The following is a 15,875-nucleotide window of genomic DNA, read 5'->3' as shown; positions in this document are numbered from 1 at the left end:
CCTCATCTTTCATCTTCTTTGCTTCATTTTAAGCTGGTTGATTTTGGCTTTCAAGACACTATTTTCTGTTTCCAGATGACTTATCTTAATTTTTAAGTTCTTTTCCTAATTTTCTTCAGCCTCTTTTAATTGTGTTTTGAATTTCATTTTGAGTTCTTCCAAAGCCTGTAGCTAATTCGCTGGGATTTCTGTTTTATTGTTTGCTGACCCCTCCCCATCTGTTCCATTTGCTCTTTGCTTGTTACCTGTACAGAAGCTGTCTATTGTAATTTCTTTCTTCTTTTTCTATTGTTTGCTCATATTTACCCCTTCTTTGCTCCCCTATTTGTCTGTGCTTTTGCTCCTCTCATTTTTTTGGTTTTGGGGGTATCTGTCAGTCTCCCCTCTTGGAGCTTTGACAGAAGATCTCTCCCTACAGTCTGTCGGGGAGGGGTATTTGAGTTTGAACTTCCCTATCCTCTGCAGGTTTTTGATTGGAGTAAATTAAAGTCTAGGACCAGGAAGTGATACAGAGTGAAAGGAGCAGAACCAGGAAAATCTTTTACACAGAGACTGATACACTGTGGTACAATCGAATGTAATGGACTTCTCCATTAGTGTCAGTGCAATGCCCCTAAACAATCTGCAGGGATCTATGAGAAAAAACACTATCCACAAGCAGAGGACAAACTGTGGGAGTAAAAACACAGAGGAAAAGCAACTGCTTGACTACAGGTGTTGAAGGGATTTGACTGAGGAGAGATTCTAAATGAACACTCTAATGCAAATACCAACAGCATGGAAATAGGTTTGAATCAAGGACACATGTGATACCCAGTGGAATCGCACGTCTGCTATGGGAGAGGTGGTGGGAGGAGAAGGAGAAAAAGAAAATTATCTTTGTTTCCAATGGATAATGTTTGGAAATGACCAAATAAAATAATGTTAAAAAAAAAATAAAGTCCAGCAGTCTGTGAGGGAGGAGTGTTGGAATTTAGGCATCCCTGACCTCTGAAGACTTTTGATGGGATTAAGTTCAACCATGTTGGGCTGGATGTGCCCTGAGGACAAAACCTCCTGAAAGGCTGGAGTAATATTGAAGGTCTCAGCCACTGTGAGCAGGATGCCTGCTCTTTGCTCACTCTCCAACTCTTTCCCTGCTGCTGTGTTCAACACTCTGAGCCTGGCACAGCTCTGCCCGCAAGGTACTCCCCCCAGACCAGAGCCTTTGCCTGTTCAGAGGCTCCTGCTGCCACTGGAGGCTTAGAGCTCTAGGTGGGTGAGGGAGGGGTCCTGGGAACTTCTTTCAGCCTACCCCTTAAACGCAAGTGTTCTTGGATTCTGGCTTTGGGGGGGGTGAACCTTTTTTTTTTTTAATTTTAAACATTATTTTATTTGGTCATTTCCAAACATTATTCACTGGAAACAAAGATCATTTTCTTTTCCTCCCTGCCCCCCCCCCACCACCACCTTTCCCTCTCCCATAGCCGACACACAATTCCACTGGTTATCACATGTGTTCTTGACTCAAACCCATTTCCCTGTTGTTGGTATTTGCATTAGAGTGTTCCTTTAGAGTCTCTCCTCAGTCATATCCCTTCAACCCCTGTAGTCAAGCAGTTGCTTTTCATCGGTGTTTTTACTCTCACAGTTTATCCTCTGCTTGTGGATAGTATTTTTTAGATCCCTGCAGATTGTTCAGGGGCATTGCATTGCCACTAATGGAGAAGTCCATCACCTTCAATTATACCACAATGAATCAGTTTCTGTGTACAATGTTTTCCTGGTTCTGCTCCTTTCGCTCTGCATCACTTCCTGGAGGTTGTTCCAGTCTCCATGGAATTCCTCCACTTTATTATTCCTTTTATCACAATAGTATTCCATCACCAACATATACCACAATTTGTTCAGTCATTCCCCAATTGAAGGACATCACCTCGTTTTCTAATTTTTTGCCACCACAAAGAGCGCAGCTATGAATATTCATGTACAAGTTTTTTCCTTATTATCTCTTTGGGATACAAACCCAGCAGTGCTATGGCTAGATCAAAGGGCAGACAGTCCTTTATCACCCTTTGGGCATAGCTCCAAATTGCCCTCCAGAATGGCTGGATCAATTCACAACTCCACCAGCAATGAATTAGTGTCCCCACTTTGCCACATCCCCTCTAGCATTCATTACTTTCCATAGCTGTCATGTTAGCCAATCTGCTAGGTGTGAGGTGATACCTCAGAGTTGTTTTGATTTGCATCTCTCTGATTATAAGAGACTTAGAGCACTTTTTCATGTGCTTATTAATAGTTTTGATTTCTTTGGCTGAGAACTGCCTGTTCATGTCCCGGGGTGAACCTTTTTGACTGAGTCCAGCAGGAGGGTTCCTTGACTCTGTCTTGTTGTTAGGTTTGATTTTTAGTCCCCTAGGAGCATTCAGTTTGTGATTGGTAAGGAAGCATTTTCAGAGGTCTGAACTTCTGCTGCTTCTAAGCTGCCATCTTGACTCCACCCCACTGTGGAATTTTTCTTGTTAGATTAGATTGTTTAAATTATCTATTTCTTGGTCTGTTAACTTGGGTAGTTTACATTTTTGTAAATAACTCTTTATTTCATTCAAGGTGTTCTTCTGTTAACATAGTTTGGCAAAATAATTTCTAATAATAATTTCTTTTAATTTGTTGCATTTTCTTCTCTTTAATTTCAGATACTTGTAACTTGGTATTCCTTTTCTATTTAATCAAATTACCTAATGGTTTACATATTATTTTAAATAGCTTTTTGTTTTATTCATTTTTCATTTCTGTCAATTTCTTCTTTAATTTTCAGGATTTTGACTTTTTTATTGCTTTTTCAAAGGTTTTTCTTTTCTAGCATAATTATTTAAATCTCCAAATCACTGATCTTCTCTTTCTCTTTTTTGTTGTTAATAAAATTGTTTACAGATAGAAAATTTCCTCTAAGGATTGCTCTGGCTTCATTTTCAAATTTTGGTATATTGTCTCAGTGTTTTTATTATCTTTAATGAAACTGTTCATTATTTCTATAATTTCTTTTTTGATGCAACAAGCCTTCGGTTATTTAGTTTCCATTATATTTTTAAGACATTTTTTGCTCTGGCCCTTTATTTAATATAATTTTATTGTACTATGATCAAAAGGCATATATATAACAATTTTGCTTGTCTGCATTTGCTTGTGAAGTTTTTGTCTTAAGACACAATAATTTTTCTAAAGATACTATGAAAAAGCTGAATATGTATATTCTTGCATTTCTATTAAGTAACTGGCAGAGATCTATTATATCTATTATTTAAAACATTCTATTTAGATGTGTTTCTTCTTTCTTTTAATTTTTGGGTGAGATTTACCTAAGATTTACCTAACCACCCCCATTGTGAAAACTTTATTATCTATTCGTCCTTTTAATTAATTAGATTATCCTTTATAAAATTATCCTTTTAGGAATTTAGAAGTTTTGCCATTGGGTATGTGTATCTATGTATGTTGTCTGTATATGCACAAACATAGAGATACATACACATTACATATTAAAATCAATGCTTTTCATCAAAAGGTGGTTTCCCTGTTTTTCTCTTTAATTAAGTCAATTTTTGTTTTTATCATGCCTGAAATAATAATTGATACCTTTGCTTTTTTGTATTCAATCGAGGTATAATAGATCTTTCCTCCAAACTTTTATTTTGGAACTGTATGAATTTTTATATTTTGAGTATGTTTACACATTGTTGAAGTCTGCATTCAAACTGATTTTGTAAAAAATTTTCCATTTTATTGGTGATTTTAATTTATTTACATTCACAGATATGATAGCTAATCACTTACATTCCTCTCTTCTTAAGACGCTAATAAACAGTCTCCTCATGTTCTGGTATTTCTGGGTAATTTTCTCTAATGAGATCTTGAAATATGATATACAAGTTCTTTATTATGATCATAGATTTAATTATATATTTTAATTTCTCTCTCCTAGATCTTTTTACCAGGTCATATATTTCTGATATGTGGTATCTTACATTTTCCCTTTATTTTCTCATCTTTTTTATTTCATTAAAGTATTACTTTTGTCTCTTAATTTCCACTTGGTTCATCTGATTTTGGGGAGTTTTTGCAAGGGTCAGTCTTTATGCCTGTCTGGTTAAAGTTCCTGGTCCTTTTCCCCATTCCTCCATTGCTCTCATTTCTTGTAGAACAACTTTCTAAATGCATGTGTCATTTCTCTGAAAATGACACATTTTTTTGTGGTCAGACTGTTTTTCTAGTTCTGTTTTTTCTTCTTTGTTCTAGTAGAGAGAACTTAATTATATAACTAAATCCATGACCATAATTAAGAACTTGTATATCATATTTTAAGCCTTAAAATAAGAAGAAAATATAAATAAGGAAAAAAAAACAGAAATATATGATTGGCTATCTTCTTTGTTATGGTCCTCCAAGAAATTAAGTATTTTCCAGTAATATGACAAGTGGCATGAGAACTACAATAAATATTTGCTTCATGACAAATCAGAGGAGTACACACAATGATTTCTTGAGATCAAGAAGTCTAGTAGAAGTAATTTTAGGTGATTCTAAGAAAATTCAGTTTAAATTATTTATGTTGTTTTTAACAATGAAAATATGGGTTTTTGTTGGAAGTACTTGAGCTTTCTGAAAGAAGGTAAAAAATATCTTAAGTAAGGAATACAAAATAGAAAGCATTTTTAAATGCCTCTTGTGAAATTTTTGTGAGCCTGTGGAAACTGTTTGCTATGGAATAGCCACTGGGAAGAAAGGATAAAAGTCACATTCTAATGTATCTGCTAGGGTCATTCATTTTTGGTTCCAACAAAGAAACCATGAATTTTAACAAATTCAAAAATATGAAAAGAAAGCAGATTGAGAACTAAATGGTAGCAAAGACAGTTCTCCACATAGTTCCTCAATGCTGTCTAAACATGGAAATTTTCTCAGTCCATCTGTTCCCTTCTCTGAATGATAGATAAATCCCTGGCAGCACCCCAAGCATCAGCAATAGGAAGATAATTTCTAAATATATATGAATATATATACTCGGTCTCTTTCTTTTTTCCCTTTAAATATTATGTCTTACTTATGACAATTTGCACATATGTGTTAGTAAGATATTAATTGAACAAAAGAAAAATTTGATAAAAGTGAACTCTTAAAAATTTCTCTTATAACTTTTTGTTCTAAGAAGAATACAGAATAGTGAGTTCCTATGGCATATTTTCAATAGATTGGTGATTTTATTAATGTGGGTGGTCTCTCTAATGGGAGGGATGGCAACTCATTCTATGCCTTTGCATGGAAGTATAGTGGAATCTGGGGGGGACTCTCACTACTCACCAATCTCAGTTCTTAAGGTCAAGATCAAATAATAACAGTAGAGAATCAATTAAGAGTCAAACAAGATGCAATTTATTCTCACCAGCTGGGGCAGATACCAAGAGGGATGGCATTTACAATGAGCCTGGCATTTTTGGTGCTGGTGTAATCTTAGGAGAAATTTATATATTATTAATTACAGGAGATAAAGATAAAGATAAAATATAGTTGGTTTTACTAAATCAAAGAAATCTGCTCAACAGGCCATATAGAAGGGAGAACTTTCCCAAGATTCTGGTATCCTCCGCCTCTAACAGATCAGTCTTTTCCTACCAATAACAGGTGAAAAGATGATGATGAAGGACATTGGTCACAGTGGCTGTTGAAGTTCACTGGGGGTTGTTTACAGCAAAGAGACAACTCAAAACAAGATGGAGTCAGAATACCTGGAAGCAGGCATTTTCTAGGAGCGGGAATTCTATAGGGTGCCCAACATATCAAATCTAGTTCAAGATATCAATAGGCAGTTAGGGATGAGACATTGCTGATGGAGGTGTTAGGGATGGATGAATACATCTTAGAATCATCTAAAGTCCCAGCAGATATCTTAAGCTAACAATATCCAAAACTGAATTCAATAACTTTCCCAGTAAACTCCACTGCCAGGTCCTCAGGCTCACAACCTAGGAGTTCTCCTAGATTCCTCACCTTCCCTCTTACCCCCTATATCTGAGCTGTTGCCAAGGTTTCTGTATTCACTCCTATAACATTTCTCACATATTTCCCCTTTCCTCCTCTTACACTGCCACCATTGTAGCACAGGCCCTCGTTGCTTTAATCCTGGACTACTGCAACAGCTAGCTTGAAGATTCATATAAAAAAAAAAAATTAAAGCCCACCAGGATCATGACAACTGGTGTCATCTCTTCATGGAAAACGGAGAGAAAAGAAATGGAAGCAGTGTCAGATTTTAGTTTCTTGGGCTCAAAGATCACTGCAGACAGTGACTGCAACCATAAAATTAAAAGACTCCTTTAAAGGAAAGCTAGCAAAATCTCAACAGCATCCTAAAAGCAAAGAAAACACCTTATCAACAAAGGTTAATAGAAGGAAACCCATGGTTTTTTTTCCAGGAGCAATATATGGCCATGAAAGTTGGATTGTAAGGAAAGCTGAGTGCTACAGAATCGATGCTTTCAAATTGCTGTGCTGGAGAAGGCTTTTTAGCATCCCTTGGAGAGCAGGGAGATCAAATCAGTCAATACCTGAAGAAAATAATTCAGCCTATCCATTGGAAGGACAAATACTGAAGTTTAAAAGTAAATACTTTGGTAATATAATGAGAAGATAGAACTCAGTGGAAAAGACCATGACGTTGGGAAACATTGAAGGCAAAAAGAGAGGAGGATAGGAGATGATGAGGTGGATAGTGTCATGAAAGCAGCTAACATGATCTTGGACAGACTTGTAGTAAAATGTGGTAGAGTCATGAAGAGAGAGAGGTTTTGCAGGACAAGCCAAGATGCAAGAACTAAGGCTGAGCACCTGGCTGTCAATCAAGAAGAAGGTTCCAAAGGGAATGTTCCCAGGAGTTGGCAGTTGAGGCTGGCTGAGGACCCTTGTGGGGCTGATTTGGTTTTGGGCTCTCTGACCAAGGGAGAAACCTCTGATATCTCTGAGATTTGACTGACCAAGAGTTGGAGGAAAACCAGGCTTAAGGAGAGACTTTTCTTAGTGGCTTTGTTAAGAAGAATGAAGATTTTAACTATTCCATTTGGAACCTTCTTCTTGATTGACAGCTAGGTCCTCAACCTTGATTCTTGCATCTTGGCTTGTCCTGTAAAACCTCTCTCTCTTCATGTCTCTACCACAAAAGGACAAAAGGCTATTATGGTCCATAGGATCCTCAAGTATTGAACAGGACTGAAAGACTGAACAACAACAATAGCAACAAATTGCAATAGACTACTGGTGAGTCTGCCTGCCTCAAGAGGTCCCCCACTCCAATCTATACTTCAGTCACTGAAGTGTTTTAAACATGGGTCTGACCACAGACAACTCCCCCACTTAATAAACTCCAGGGACCAAATTACTAGTACCAAAAATGAAAAGGGTAAATACACTATCAATGAAGATGAAATAAAAGTAATTATTAGCAGTTATTTTGCCTAATTGTTTGCCAGTAAAACTGACAATCTAAGCAAAATGGATTAATATTTTTAAAATTATAAGGTGCTCAAATTAAAAGAGGAAAAGTATACTTATATAGCCTTATTATAGAAAAATTAAATAAGCCATCAATAAACTCCCTAAGAATAAATCTCTAGAACTAGATGAATTTTCAAGTAAATTCTCCTAGTTACAGAACAATTAATCCCAATATTAAATAAACTATTTTAAGATAGATAAACGATTCCTGCTAAACATCTTTATTATTATTATTATTATTATTATATTATTTAAATATAGTTTTGATACCTATAGCAGAAAGAACAGAAACCGAGGAAGAAAAACATAGACTAAATTTCCTTAGTGCTTCAATGCAAAGTTTTAAAATATTAGAAAGGAAATTACAGGAATATATCACAAAGATGATACACAATGATTAGATGGGATTCATATTAGGAATGCAGAGTTGGTTCAGTATTAGAAAAATTATCAGCATGACTGACCATATCAATAAAAAATAACATTATCATATCAATTAATGCAGAAAAAACTTTTTAATAAATAAAGTTCATTCCTATTAAAAAACAATAGCAAGCATAGGAATCAACAGCACCTTTCTTAAAATAATATGAAAAATCTATCTTAAACCAAAACCAAACATTACCTGTGTTGAGGATAAACTAGAAACCTTCATAATAAGATGAGGAATGAATCAAGGATATCAATTATCATCATTATTATTCAATATTTTATTAAAATGCTAACCATAGCAATAAGATAAGAAAAAGAAGTTGAAGGAATACAAGTAATGAAGAAACAAAACTTTCACTTTTTACTGATGATGATGATAGTTTATTTAACTCTAGGGAATCAATTACAATACTAATTGAAAAAAGTTAACAACTTCAATGAAGTTATAGTATGTAAAATAAAGTAAAAAATGTCATCAGCATTTTGATTTATTACCAACAAAATCCAGCAGAAAGAGAAATTTCATTTAAAATATCTGAAGGACTTTTGAAATATTTGTGAGTCTACCTGCCAAGACAAATCAAGGGATCATATAACACAATTACAAAATGTTTTCCACACAAATAAAGCCAGATCTAGACAATTGGAGAAACATTAATTGCTTATGGGTAGCCTGAGCCTATATAATAAAAATGACAATTGTATCTAAGAAAATTTACTTATTTAGAACCATACCAAGCTACTGAAGAATTATTTTCTTGATCTAGAAAAAATAGTACCAAGATAGAAGATCAAAAGGTCAAGAATATAAAGGGAATTAATGAAAAAAAATGTGAAGGAAGTAGCCTAACAGTAACAGATTCCAAACTATATTACAATGTGGTAACCATCAAAACAATCTGATACTGGCTAAGAAAAAAGGTGGATGGATCACTTGACTAGACTGGCTAAGAAAAAAGGTGGATGGATCACTTGACTAGATCAGGAATAGAACACACTGTAGCAGATTACCATCACAATCTAGAGTTTGATAAATCCAGAGATTCCATTTTGGCATGGGTCAATATCTCACACTGTATAGTTAGATAAGGTCAAAATGGATAATTGATTTAGAAAATGATAATGTTTCAAATAAATTAGGGGATCACTAAAGAAATGTACTTGTCAGATCTATGGGAAAGGGAAGAGTTTATTACCAAAAAAGAGACAGAAAAAACTATGGAAAGTAAAATACATAATTTTGATTACATGAAATTAAAAAGGGTTTGCACAAAACCAAAGTAGCCAAAAGTAGAAGGAAAACAGGAAAATGGGGCATGGGGTGAGATTTATAATAAATTTCTCCCATAAATACCTTATTTTTAAATATATAGGTAATTGAACAAACTTTATAAAAAAATAAGAGCCATTCCCCATTTAATAAATGATCAAAGAACACAAGCAGGTAGATTTTAATTGGAAGAAATTAGAGTTATCAATGGTCACATAAAAAATGCTCTAAATAACTACTGAATGGAGAAATGAATATCAAACCCACATTGAGATATCACCTATGAGACTGGGTAACATGACATAAAAGGAAAATGACAAATGCTGGAGGGAATGTGAAAAAATGAGTCCATGAAAGAATTCTCGGTGGAGTTGTAAACTAATCCATCCATTTTGGAGTATAATTTGGAATTGTCCCAAAGGGCTATAAAACTCTTTGACCCTGCTATATGACTATTAAGCCTATATCCTAATAGGTTGAAGAAAAGGGAAAAAAACCTATATGTAGAAAAATATTTATAGGAGTATTTTTTCTGTAGTGGGAAAGAACGTGAAATTGAGGGAATGCCCTTCAATTGGGGAATGGCTAGACAAATTATGGTATATGATTGTGATGGAATACTAACCTGGGAAGACTTATATGATTTCATGCAAAGTGAAGTGAACAGAAACAGAGAAACAATGTACATTTTCTGGATGATCAACTGTGTAAGACTTAACTACTCTGATAAGGACAATGACACAAAACAGTTTCAAAGAACCCATTATGAAAAATGTTATCCATCTTCAAAGAGAGAACTGATGAACTTTGAATACACATTAAAGCACATATTTTACTTTATTTTTATTGTTTTATTCTGTTTGTGTTTTATAACATGGCTATTATAAAAATATGTTTTGTATAACTTCACTTGTATAATTGATATCCTGTTTATATTTTCAAGGATTAGGGAGAATCAGTGGGAGGGAGAGAATTTGAAACTCAAATTTTTTAAAAAATGATGTTAAAATGTTTACATATAATTTAGAAGTATTTAACAAAATAAATAAAAATCATAATAAAAAATTAAAATAAGTCCCAGTGCCTCCACATCACCTTCAAGATCAAGTATGAATGTTATTTTGGGCATCCAAAGTCCTTGAAACATTAGAACCCTCCTAACTTTCTGATCTTCTTATAACTTACTCCCCACCAGATTTTTTGATACAGTGGTATTATCATTCTGGTCATTGCATAAACAAGACATTTCATCTCTTGGCTCTAGACACTATCTCTGGCTGTCCCCCAAGACTGGAACAGAATTCTCTCAAAGCTCTCTACTGACTTCCCTGCTTCCTTTGAGGTCCCAACTAAAATTCTACTTTCTACAGGAAGCCTCTTTCAAATCCCTCTTATTTCTAGTGCTTGCTCTTTCATAATTGTTTCTTATTTATCCTGTATATAGCTTTGTATAAATATATTTACTTGCATGTTGTGTCCCCTCAGTAGACTATAAGCTTCTTTTGGGCAAACATTATCTTTTACCTACTTTTGTATCCACATCCCTTAACACAGTGCCTGGCAGTAATAGGCCCTTAATAAAAATTTACTGACTCTTGGATTTGAAAAGAAATAACTACCTCTTATAGTACAATGAACTCACCAACTGGGACACAGTCACTAAATTTTTAAGTGCCTATTTTGTACTATTTATTATTGAATATAATGTTAATTTTTTTAAAAATAATTTAAAAACTAATATTATTAAATAGTATTTACTAATTATTTTATTTTAGTAATATTTTAGTAAATTGCTCATTTATTAACTTTTAAATAAAATTTTAGTAAAGCTCCAAACACTGTACTAAGAAGTAGGAATACAAAGAAAGGCAAAAAAAAAAAGAGTCCTGTTCTAAAGGAACTCACAGTTTAATAGAGACTAACACATGCAAACTCTGTGCCAAATAAACTTGGAAATAATTGAGGGAAGGCACTAGAATTAAAGGGGATTAAGAAATTCTTCTTCTAAAAGGTAAACTTTTAGCTGGGACTTCAAGAGAAATAAAAGGAATGTTAACAGGCATATGCTTATAGAACCTATACTTTGAGAAGATCATTGGGACAGCTATATGAAAGATGGACTGGAGTTGGTGGAGTGTTGAGAAAAAAACATGTAGGTGGTTACAGAAGTAAAGGCAGGAGGTCCTCAGGGCTTCTATCAGGATGGTTGGCTGTGTCTGAGTAAAGAAGGACGCAAATACTTATTAAGAACCTACTCTGTGCCAGGCACTGTGCTAAGCACTTTACAAATATAATCTCATTTGGTCTTTAACAGCAATGCTGAAAGATAAGTGCTTCTTCTATCCTAGGAGTTGAGGAAACCAAGGTAGACAGAGGTTAAGTGGCTTGCCCAAGGTTGCAGTGCAGTCAAATTCTGAGGCCAAATTTGAATTGGGTCTTCCTGGCTCTAGGCCTGGCATTTGATACTATTCCTCTTGGGCATATCCAAGAGATATAAAAGCAACAGGAACAGATCTTGGCAACAGATGTGAAATGCCAGGAGAGAGAAAGGGAGGTCTCTAGAAGGAGCCTCAGTGACTAAGAGGATGATGGCACTCTCAATAGTAACAACTAAGTGAGGAAGATAATGAGTTCAGTTGTGGAAATGGTTTTGTGTTTTTAAACCCTTAGCTTCTATCTTAGAATCTGTGTTCTAAGGCAGAGGAATTGCAGGGGCTAGGCAATGGTTGTTAAGTGACCCAGGGTCACATGGCTAGGAAGTGTCTGAAGCCAGAGTTGAACCCCGGATTTTCCATCTCCAAGCCCAGCTCTCTCTCCACTGAGCCACCTAGCAGCCACTGGTGGAATATTGAAATTAAGATCTATGCAACATCAGGTTTTATGGATATCTTGTTGAAATCATGAGTCTGAGTGTCAACAGAAAGTGTAGAGCCAAACAATTAGATCTGAGGATCATGGAGCCTAGAGATAAAGACTGAATTCATGGGAGTCAGTGAGATAATCAAGTGAAGCAAAATAGAGGGAGAAGAGAAGGGGCCTAAGACATATCCCTGTAGGACACCTGCCATTGGTGGGCATAACTGGGATGAAAATGCAGCAGAACATGAGGAGTCGTTAGAGAGGTAGGAAGAGATTCAGGAGGGAGTGAATAAAAACCTAGAAAGAAGAGAGTTTCAAGGAGAGAAATTAGAGAAACACATAGGAAAATACCTCCAGATTTATGGATGGAGAATATTCCATGAGTAAATAAAGGAGAGAAGATAAAAGGGGATATTTCTTTATGTGAGATACAGGAGAAGAGCACTAAGGAAGAATTCTGATGTGAGAGGAAGAAGAAAAGAAAAGAAAAATGATCTCAATTTCTGATAGAGGATCATGCAAAATTCTCAGTCAAAAGGAATGAGGAAAGGGTGATGAAAGACTTCAAGAAAGATGAAGAGTTTTAGAATAGTCACAGTAGGAAGCTAGAGTATGAACTACAGCAGTATAAAAGAATTGCCTCACTGCAGTGAAAAACTAATTGAGAATATATAAAATTAATTTGTAGTGGGCCCAGACACCACAGTTTCATTATTTTCTCCAGTTATTTTCAGCAGCATTCAGTGATAACCTTTGGGGTAGGCACATGGAGGGAACAAAAGACTTATAACTGCCTTCACTTTGTTGCTTTAAATCAATAACTTGGTTGTCTCCCCTGCCCCAAGATTCATTCTATCAAGATGTAAGAAGGAACTGCAATGTTCCGAAAAGTGGTTTCATTTCCTCAAGCTAGAAGAAACACTATTAGAAAATGGGAAAAGGAATAAGTACCACTTTAATGGGGCAACTAGATTGTATAGTGAATAGAGTGCCAGACCTAGAGTCAGGCAGAACTAGGTTAAAATTTGGGGGCAGATAATAGTTGTTTGACCCAGAACAAGTCATTTAATTGTGTTTGCCTCCATTTCCTCATCTGTAAAATGATCTGGAGAAGGAAAAGTCCAAATGCTCCAGTATCTTTTCTAAGAAAACCCCAAATAGGTCTGTGAAGAATTAGACATGGACTACTTTCGGGTAATCATGGCTGCAATCTAGATGCCACACGCTTCCTCTCCCCTGCACCGAATGAAATAGACTACATCAAAGGAGCATAAAAATCACCTTTGTCTGAACAGGACTCCCCACTACCCCACAGAGGTGAAGGTACATGGGGCTTGAACATTTCCACACTATAATAAGAAGGAGGAAAAGCTTGCACAGAAATGTGAACTGAGCCTCCTTCCCCCCTCCCCCCAAACCAGAGTGAGCTACCTGAGCTCTCACCGGGACAGCGAGTGAGTGGGGAAAGTCTCTGTCTGAGGGGGGGCACTCCAGGGTTCTGGGGATCTGGGGACTGCCAGGAAAAAATGTCACCGGGCGGTTTCACGGGAGAACCCAGGGCTGAGCACGGGGGTCTGCGGAACTGTACTTGGGGTGGTTGCGCTGATTATCTGGGCACAGCTGAACATCTGGGAAGTTTGGCTGTGATCACGGCCCCAGTGCTCTAAGAAACCTTGGAGGCTGGGAAGAACTAGTCTGAGGCAACCTAAATTCACAGAAAAACCACCCACATCACCCAGACACCAGACCAAAAAGGAAAGGGGAATAAAACCACCAAAGGGATGGCTCACATGGCCCAAAATCAAGCCTCCAGGAAGAAAGGGAAAAAGGTGACTATTGAAAACTTGTATGGTGGAAATACCCAAGGAAAAGAAGAGAATGAGGAGGAAATCCAAAAAAAAAAAAAATCAGAACATTCCTCCCAAAATGGAAATTATCAACAAGCTCTGGAAGATCTCAAACTGGAACTTATCCAAAAGATGGAAATCTGGAAAGAAAAATGGGTGAAAGAGATCAGCAGTCTGACAGATAAGAATGCTCAATTGGAAAAAGAGCTCGAAGCATCCAATAGAAGGTCAGACAAAGCTGAAAAGCAAAACTAGTCCCTAACGACCAGAATTAAGCAACTCGAAGAAAGTGAGATCATAAAACAGCAAGAATCAATAAAGCAAACCCAAAAAATTAATGAATGAGAAGAAAACATAAAATATCTCACTGAGAAGGTCACAGATCTGGAAAACAGAGGGAGATGAGAAAACCTCTGAATTATCAGTCTCCCAGAAAAACCAGAGATAAACAATAAACTCGATATTATTCTACAGGAGATTATAAAAGAAAATTGCCCCCACGTTCTGGAGCAAGGGGGCAAAATAGAAATAGAAAGGGTTCATAGAACACCCTCTATACTAAATCCCCAAAAGACAACCCCTAGGAATGTAATTGCTAAATTCAAGAGCTTCCAAGAAAAGGAGAAAATCCTACAAGAAGCCAAAAAGAGGAACTTCAGATATAAGGGGGCTCCCATAAGGATCACACACGACTTAGTGGCTAACACACTAAGAGACCTCAAAGCATGGAACACAATATTTAGAAAGGCAAGAGAGTGTGGGGTTTTCCTTAATGGACTTCCCTGACCAGCAGGGTCCCACAAGGGAAGGGGCTCACCTTTGTGATGGGACCCGAGGAGAGGTAGGAACCAAGAACCAGGGTGGAAATGAAAGACACCGACAAATCAGTGGTTGGATAGGGCAGGCAACCCCTATGATTTTCCTTAAGGCGGAAAATGAGGATAATGGAATACAAGGTGGTTGAGGAGATTAAGATAGAGAATGCAGGCCGAGATGGTCACAGCCTCGGGGAAGGAAAGGACTTGGAGGAGAAAGAGAGAGAGAGAAACGGTAATCCTATCTAGGTAAAGAACCTTCCTAAAAAGAGAGAATTCCAGGGGTTGCCTTGCTTTTATTGATGAGGAGTCAGGGATGCCTCTAATCACGTAACAATTACATCACATATCTTAGACAATCATGATTGGGTGGTACAGTGGAGGGAAAACCTTTTGGGTGTGTAGGACATAACCGCGCTTTCCCGGGCAAGTCTCCGAACATGTTAATGGACTTGTGTTGGGCAATAGGTCTCGTGATCAGGTCAAGGTTACCTTCACAAACCTTATCGGTAAAGCCTCACACTTGGAGACACATTAATAATACAGTCATCTATATTTCATAGATGTGAATATGCTTGGGATGCTACAGAGAGTTGGGTCTCCAACCAAGAATCAACTACCCAGTAAAACTGACTATATGCTTCCAGGGGAAAGAATGGGCATTCAACAAAATAGAAGATTTCCAAGCATTTGCTAAGAAAAGACCAGAACTTAGTGGAAAATTTGATATCCAAGCACAGAAAGCAAGAGAAACATGAAAAGGTAAATATGAAAGAAAGGGAAAAGGAGATAACTCTTATCTTTTTCTTTAAGTCAAACTCTCTTCTATAAGGACTACATTTACATCAAATTATATATATTAATATGTGGGGAAAATGATTTGTGTAACTCTCAAAAATTGTAGCATCATAATAGTAGTTAGAAGAAACATGCATAGGGAAAGATTAAGAAGATATGGGGAAAGTGGGGGCAAAGAAAGGAAAAGGGAGGGGGGAACCATCGATAACACTAAGATTTACTTCAAGAAATAGGGGGGGACTTAATAGAATAATCTTTACCATATAAAGATACACATGGGAAGGGGAGGAGAAGAACGCTCATATGAGAAGGAGAGGAAGAGAGCGT

This window comes from Monodelphis domestica, chromosome 6 (assembly GCF_027887165.1).
Source record: "Monodelphis domestica isolate mMonDom1 chromosome 6, mMonDom1.pri, whole genome shotgun sequence".
NCBI classification, from domain to species: Eukaryota; Metazoa; Chordata; class Mammalia; order Didelphimorphia; family Didelphidae; genus Monodelphis; species Monodelphis domestica.
Note: the sequence above shows the minus strand (reverse complement) of the source record.